Source organism: Galeopterus variegatus, unplaced genomic scaffold (genome assembly GCF_000696425.1).
Source record: "Galeopterus variegatus unplaced genomic scaffold, G_variegatus-3.0.2 Scaffold1171, whole genome shotgun sequence".
NCBI lineage: Eukaryota > Metazoa > Chordata > Mammalia > Dermoptera > Cynocephalidae > Galeopterus > Galeopterus variegatus.
In genome coordinates this window covers 331,991-340,633 of record NW_007727282.1, presented here as the reverse complement: position 1 = coordinate 340,633, position 8,643 = coordinate 331,991, and positions in this window count along the sequence as shown.

Sequence of the window (8,643 nt, the reverse complement as noted above, 5' to 3'; positions counted from 1 at the left end):
AGGAAATCTATCCCAGGCGCGATCTGTGGGAGCATTTCATTCAGTCCTGGGCTCCTGCCACCTGCCGTGTGCTGCAGGAATCCATGGCTGAGCTGGTGGGGATGGGGAGGCAAGGAAAATCGAAGGAAGCCCAGAGCGAGCCTGGCTCTATAGGGAATCCTAAGAACGCTGGCATTACAAATATCACGGCCTGTTGCTTTATTTTTAGCAGTGTGAGGGGCCTGAGGGCAACAGGGGATGTGGGAATCCTATTTTTTCTCTGTTGTGCTAATGGAGCCTCTAGCAGTTTTGATGCCTGATTTGGTTTCCTGTGAAGTCTGTCATGCCTGTAGACCCCATTGTACTGTCCCTTCCATAGCACTCGGAGGAGCAGACCATAATGTCAGTGGCAGGGCTTGCCGTCTCCCTTCCGTCCAGCTGCAGCTGCTCTGAGGAGGATGGTGGCCCTTCACTGGTTTTGTGTCCTTCCCCATCCTGGGCACTGGTAAACTGTGGTTGCTAGAAAAGCAGCCAGAACCGCCCCTTCCCAGCCCCCAAGATGAGTGAATATTCCCTGAGGTGTTCCCTGGGAATGTTCTGAGAATGTTCCCATGCCTGCCTTAGTTGCAAGGGCTGGACCAATGCGGGTCACCGTGTGGGGTGCTGTGGGATCAGTAGGACTGCTGAGGCCATGAGGCTCCAGTGCAGGGTGACAAATGGTAAGACGTGGGGTAGGGAAGCACCTCTGAATTTGCTCCTCTTATCTTCTTCTGCCCCATCAAATTAAAAAAACATAACAGCTTTATTGAGATATCACTCACATACTCTACAATATACCCTTTAAAATGGTTTTTAGTTTATACACGGAGTTGTGCAACCATCACCATTATCTAGTTCCAGGACGTTTTCATCACCCAAAAAGAAACCACATATCTATGAGCGGTCACTGCCTGTTCCCTGCTCCCCAGCTCTGGCAGCCACCAGACTGCTTTGTGTCTGTATGAATGTGTCTGTTCTGGCCATTTCATGTAAACAGGATGACACTACATGGGGCCTCTCTGAGCTCCATGTCATGTGACAATAGTGAGCCTCTAACCTTTTCTCTGAGCACTTTTGTCTACAACAGACACAAGAGTCATTAGAACCTGAAGAGCTGGTATCACAAGGGCATCTGTCTCTCCCCAAACCCAGGCCTCAGTGCCAGGGCAGAGATGGGAGACCTGGGCTGTCTGCCGCCGAATTCTGCTGTCAAGCAGTGGTGAGTTTCGTGTGTTTCACAAGTCAGAATGACTTCAGAAGCCTCCTCCACCGCCTGGGATGGTGAAATGTGTAAAGGATGACCTCATTCTCAGTGCCCTTTGAGGAGCAGCAAAGTCAGTTTCTTAGGCAGCATGGATCTTCTTGTAAACAGGGGGCAGGGCTGCTCCTGCTACAGCCCTGGTGCACAACCCAGCACTGCCTGGACTGAAGCCTTAGCATAGTCTGTGCCACCTGCTTTGGCTCTTGGTCCAAATAATTTGCTACATCCTTTGATCAGCTTGAGCATAGCCATGTGCTTGAGGGACAAGAGGTTGTCTTGAGGGACACATGGTTCCTGGTCGAGTCACTGACAAATAAAGTGGCCTTGGTATTCTGCAGGACCTGTGGGGATGGGAGGCACCGTGGTGACAACCCCCAACAATAAACAGACCATGGGGATTAGACTGTGGCCTCCAAAGTCCTGCTGACTCCTGTCTTGGAACCAGATGCAGAAGCTACTTCATCCTGGGGCTGAGGAGCACAAGCTGCCAATAGATATTTTGGTGTCCAGATTATGGAAGGAGAGCAGATGTGTACTCCAAGGGGACAGAGGTTATATGGCCCGCATCTAAGGCTATGGCATTGTTTTGCTCGACTGGTTTGCTCATTTGCTGACTGCTTCCTTGTCCACCTTTGCCAAACACTTATAGAGTGGATGTCACACACGTCTACATCACACATTTGGATTTGAAGATGGGTTCAATTGTATCTCTGCTTTTTAATGCCTTTTTTGAGATCATCCTTTCTTTTCACCCATGAGGCTTTGGTTGGGATTGGAGACAATGATGGCTGGTGTCCCTGGACCTGAGTGTGCTGGTCCAGCATGAGACCTTAGGCAGAACCTTCACCTGGCAGCATCGTTGACCTTCTCTGTCAAGTACCTGCCTCTCAGAGGTGTGAAGCTCAAACGAGATCATGTTTCTGGATATATCTGGAAAAGGTGGAAAGGTCTGGGCATAAAAGCCATGCAGTCAGACCTTCCTGCGTGTGACGGGCAGGGTGAAGCCTCTCCTTTGCTCCGCAGATGAGAATATTGGCTTTGCTCAGCAGGAGGGACCTTTGGCCATCTCAATCTGGGGAGAATCATTAAGTGCCCATTATGTGGCTGTTACCATGTTAGGCAGTTTGACAAGCAGCTTGCTGCCCTTTAGCTCTGGAGGCAGAGTGATGAGTGGGTTGAGCATGAGGACTGGTGCATGCCTGGGGTCTGTCACCTACTGACTCCACAACTTTGAACAAGGTGTGTGTGGGTGTGTATGCATGTGTATTTTGCAGTAATGTCTGTATGTATTCTCATACCCACAAATGCTGTTGTGAGGACTGAGGAAATGTATATTGGATGTTTGGAAATGCTAAATCCATCCTACCTCTGCTCCTCCCTCTAGGCCACCACTTCCTCCCCCTCCTCTGCCTTCTGACTGGTCTCATTTCCCTCATGTACAGATGGAGAGACCTTCATTTTGTGTAGAAATACCCTCTGCAACAAACCTCGTGGGGGGGCATTGCCATCTGTTTAAATACTCTTGGGCATGGGGAGCTTACTACACCTGGATATCCTGTTGCATTCTGGAATAGCTTCATGTGAATCTTAGAATACACCAAGGTGGATGGTGAAGTATTTACATCCAAATAATGAGCTGTGCGTCCCGAGAAAATGATGTGAGCAGCCTGCTTCCTGCAGTGCCAGCTTTGGGTGACTCTTCTTGACATGGAGAGGAGTTGGCAGTGAACTTTCTCTTGACGTCCTCTTCATACAGGAAGGCCTGTGGCATTGTAGGGACTAGTTAGAGTTCAGGGTGGAGTGAAAGAGATTAGCCCAGGGAGTTATAGAATTGAGGAGAGGAGGGACTGCTCGTGGAGGAAGGAGCCATCAGGGGAGCTCAAGCAGCTGAGATAGGGGTGACATAGTTATGTCCAGGGTCATGGGTCTCATTTCTTCTGACCCTAAAAGCCAGCATTTGATTAGAGGCATCCCAGTGCTTTGCAGTCCTCTGTTAAAACAGATTAAGGGAGAATAGCCATGTGATGCTCTCTCTAACTGCTGAAAAAGCATTCAGTATGACCCAGGACATACTTCACGATAAAACATTGCCAACTTGGTACAGTGGGAGCTTTCTTGATCTGATGATGGTGGGTGTTAAAATCGATATCAAAAGTTATTCTTAACAGATAAACATGAGGTGCATTCCCTCCAAGTTAAGAATAAGACAAGAATGCCCAATGTCAGCTCTCTTACTCAGCAGCGAACCGAGGTCTGAGCCAGTGCAATAAGACAAGAGAAAGGCAAGAGAGACACAAACACTGGAAAGGAAGAGATAAAAGCGTCTTTACTTGCTGGTGATCTGATCATCTGGCTGAAGACAATCTTAGACTCTAAATCTATAAATTATTAGAAGTGATGGAGTTCAGCCAGGTGGCCAAAGGTCAAATACAAAAATGCCTGGCTTTCTAATAGACCAGCAGTGGCTAATTGGAAAACGCAGTCCAGGGAACCACGGCTCTATGTTGTGCATGGTTTTGGCATTATTTGGTGCGGTGATTCTCTTCCTAAACTTATATTTGCACAGTATGATAAAGCTCTGTCACATAGATCCAGCCCATTGGGACAAGACAGATTACTTTGATATCCACAGTGGAGTAATCTGGAGCTTGGAGAGGTTAGAGTGACCTCGCCCAAAGTAACTGGGTGAATAGGAGCAGAGCTGGGACCTGGCCTCCTGGACCAGTGCACCTTCCTTTTTACCCACCTTCTTCTCCAGCAATTCATCTTGTCCTGCCAGTTCTTTGTTATCCATCCCTAATAGTGGCTGGCCTCGGTGGGGGGACAGTCCAGAAGCACTTATATTTGGGTTAGCATGTACTCTATGACTTCTTTTATGAACAACAGCCTGGCCTTCCTGCTGTTGTGTGACAGTGTGTGGGGACGGTTTCTCCCGAGGGCCCGTGGCCTGAGGCACATGGAGGGAAGAGAGGGTCAGGCAGACGTTGGGTGTGCCTCGCCTGCCCTCCATGCTGCTTCCCCTGAGTCCAATTTACATCGTTGCTTTTTTGTTTTACTTAGTGCCTCTTCATAAAATATAAAAATAGCATGTGTTCACTGCAACTGGTGGAATCATAGTATAGAAAAAAAGGTGCTCTTCCTTATTGCTTTGTTGATAGCTCTTTGATGCCACACGCTCCTTTCCTGCAGATTCACTGACCAGTTGTAAGAGCTTAGGACAGACTCTTCTGCTCATTTCTTCAGACTCGTGAAGATGTGCAAACAGGTTTTCCATTCATTCGGTGAGAGTTTGGTGCAGGTCTACTCTGCTAGGTGCTGGGGATACTGCAGGAACAAGAGAGACAAAAATCCCAGCTGTCCTGGAGCTAACAGCCCAGAGGGTTACGATATCTTAGAGAAGTGTTAAGGTGTCAGGCAATGATACGTGCTATGGAGAAAAATAAACCTGGAAAAACCCCACCCCTTGTTGTTTAAAGTGAGGTATTAAGGTAGAATTCACTGAGAAGGTGAATTTTGTATAGAAACCCGAAAGCCTGTGGGTGAAGGCCATGCAGATCTCTGGGGAAGGAGCACTGAGGCTGAGGGTAGGTGCAAAGGCCCTGAGGTAGGATTGTGCCTGGTAGTGTGTCTTGTCAACTGGAGCAGAGCCTGTGGCAGGAAAAAATGTAGGAAATGAAGTCAAGGAAGAGGGGTGCAAAGACAGGAAGAATAAGTTCTGGTGCTGTAGACTGACTAGAGCTAATAATATTATAGTGTATGTTTCTAAGTAGCTAGAAAAAAGCATCTTGACTATAGTCCCCACAAAGAACAGATAAATAGGTGATGGATATGCTATCTACCCTATGTGAATACATGCATTTTTTGAAACAACATGCTGTACCCCACAAATATGTGCAATTTTTAAAAAATGAAAAAAAAGAAAAGAAGGAAGGGGAAGGAATTGGAGGAAGGCAGATTATGTAGGGTCTTGTGGGCCTTGTATAGGGCTTTTTGTCTGTTTGATGAAATTGGGATCTTACTATATACTTTTCCCTGTTTTTCTAATTGAATGATACATCATGGACATATCTTCAGGTCTATAGATAGAGATCTCATTTTTTGAACAATTACAAAATATGTGTAGATGTACCATGATTCATTCAGTCATTCTCTTTTGATGGACTTTCAGGGTATTGTGTCTTTCTCCCTGCAGCAGAGCTGTAATCAACATCCGTGTATAGTTGCCTTCCATTCTGCTGCTTTTATTCTATGTATTAGTAAGAGGGATTCCTAAGCCAAAGGGTGTGTGTACATATTAAATTTTAATTGATACTGTTAGATTTCTCTCCAGAAAGGTTGTAGCTGATTTTTCTGATAGAATTCTGTCCCTGAGTCTCAGATGCCTGGAATTACTTCTAAGCTGCTAAATAGCTACTCTGCAAAGAAGGAAAATCACACTTAGAAAAAGGCGCTGCTCTGGATCTTTCATCTAGTGGGAAGGTGTGTGGTCTTTTGGTGCGTGCTGCTGGGAACGATATCGTTTGTCCTTTTTTGGAGCTTGTATTTGATGGCTGTGACGTCAAGATAGCCAAGAAGATGAGAACACAGCCATTGCTGTGTTGTTTGCATTATGGCTAATTTTCCATATGCTTAAAATAAGCGCAACACCGAGGAGCTGCGTGGAAACAGATTCACACCTTGTCAAATGTTGAATCGCATTCCTGCAGCATCTTCAGGGTAAGGCTTCTCCACGGTGTCTCCTCTTTTGAGCCTGTGCCTGCTGGTAAAATCTCGGTGGGTGTGTGCTTGCTTGCCTCCTTCCCCCGGCATGTTCCAGAGTATCTTGTAAAATTTGAAGTAGACCTTTCATCTGTTTAATTGCTGATTGTATTTGCATGATTTGTACTGTTGGGCATTCGGGCTGTTTCCCATCTGTTGCATTTCAAACAATGAATAATGTGCGTGAGTCTTTTCACACATGTATGACAGTATCTGTTGGGTAGATTTCTAGAGGTAGACTTGGTTAAATCGAAAGGGACTTGCTGTACATGTTGATAGATATCAAATTGACCTCTGGAGAGCAACCGGTGTCCTCATCCACAGGTGGTACAAGTGAGCCCCTTCTCCGCACACCGTCTGCAACACAAGCTCTCATCACACTTTGTTTTCAGACCACAGGTGAGACGTTGTACTTCATTGTCATTTCATTTTGTATTGATTTCTCCTGAGTAAGGGCGAACATTCCTCTGCATGTTCAAGAGCTGTATCTGCTGTATGTTTGTGAACTGTCTTTCAAGTCCTTTACCCTTTTTTGCCTGGTGGACTATTAGTCTCTTCTCTGGCCCCTTCCAGCATGGCCTGTTCACATATGAGGGCATTTGACACTGTGATCAGATAACCTAACCTGTGTGACTAGTTGGAGGTGGATCCTCGCGTCTTTATTGTCAGGAGTGAAAATCTCAGTGTTTGAGAAAAGGAAGTACGCCTCACCGACAACATCTGTGTTGCACTTGGACGAGTGTTGTACTGATCATTCCTCAAGCACGTTAAATGCAGACGTAACAGAGAACTGTTGGACCCTGGAGTCCTGGGTGCATCTTTTATATGGTCTCGTTTTTATCCTGTTACTGGTTTGAGGAAATATGAGGAAACTCGGCTGTTTGCTCCTCAAACCCTTTTCTCCATTTGCTTGAATTTACAGTGCCATCGTGGGGGTATTCTGAGCAACTACTCCACCAGGTCATTATGCTAGTCCAGGTGACTTCACTGCTCTAGCAAACAACCCCCAACTGCAGTCACTTAACACAATCAAAGGCAATTTTCCACCTCCATGACATTGATTATTACCACCAACGTGGGTGTTCCTGATGGGGCAGCTCTCCAAGCATCTGGTCCAGGATGGGGGTTCCTGCTGTCTGTGGCTCTGCCGTGTCTAGGTTCCCAGAGTTCTCCCCTGGGTTCTCAGGGGACAGAGGGGAAAAGGAAGAAGGGGATCGTGTGTGGGAGGGTTTTATGGGCTGGACGCTCTGCCTGCACTCCGCTGGCCAGAACTGTCTCATGATCTGGAGGGAGGCTGCGAATGGAGGCCAGCCACATGCCGTGGTCATGTGTCCTGACGCCAGGCACTTGGCGTGCAGTGGTCTCTTTGCACTGTGCGTGACTTGTATGTTTTCAGTGTCTTCTAAGTATACTCTCATTCTGTCCACAACAGCTTTGTGACGAGGTAAGATGAGTGCATTTAACTCCATTCGGAGCCATGGAGATTGGTGTGCAGGGAGATAAGTATCCTGTATGGACACAGAGCGTGTGGAGAATCCAAAGTTCTCACGTTGGCTGCCCTTTCCCATGACACAGGAGCGGTCACCCACTCTGGGCATGCCTGGACCACCCTTTGCGTATGGTGGGCTTGGGAGAATGGGGCTGTTTAGTGCGGGGAAGCTGGACGCTGGCTGGAGCATATCCTCTAACCTGCTGTGTGGCAAGAGGAGAGGTTGTCTCTTGCCCTTTGTAAATAGCAACCAAATAGTGGGGGGTGACAGGCTCAGCTAGCATGTCCCACGTGGCACAGAGCCACTTTAACCTGCTGCCTCCAGGGGAGCTGTCCCTTCACCTTGACTTTGGCCATCGTTCCTTTCCTATCATTTGCATGGCACACTAGCGTTGAAAGTGGGGCTCTCTCCTTCACACTCCCATTTTCCTTTATTTAATTATTTTAAGACATCTGATGCTGCAGTGAGATCAGCTGCGATATCTCATCTGTTCTATTTCGAGCTGCAGGGAAACAAATGTGGGATGCTGTGGCCTTCCCTCTGGGTAAGGACTGTGCTTGCAGGATCCCAGCGGATGGACTGAGCCAAGGCAGCTCTGGCACACTTGGGGTACTTTCCCTCGAGGGGGTGCTTGGCTTTCCTTGCAGTGCGGATGCCTTGAGCAAACTGTTGTGGTAGCAAAGACAGCACCAAGCAACAGAGAGAAGATGGGGCATCAAAAGGCCCATGCCCAGGGCTTAGCACTGCCACTCCTAGTTGAACGGCTGCTGAGCTTGCTTTTCTCATCTGCACAAAAGAAATAATATCTCTCCTGCCACTCTCACTGAGTCCTTCTGAGGATCACACAAAATAATATGTATAAAAGTGCTTTGTAAATGGAAAACAATCTGCAATTTAAGTTATTATTATATTAATAGTAACGGGGCCGGCCCGGTGGCGCACTGGATAGTGCGCCGCTTGGGAAGCGGGGCGGCGCTCCCGCCCGAGGGTTTGGATCCCACATACAGACCGGTTCCCGCTCACTGGCTGAGCGAGGCACGGGGGCAACACTGAGGGTTGTGATCCGTTGCCGGACACGGAAAAAGACAAAAAAAAAAAAAAAAAAAAAATTTTAAA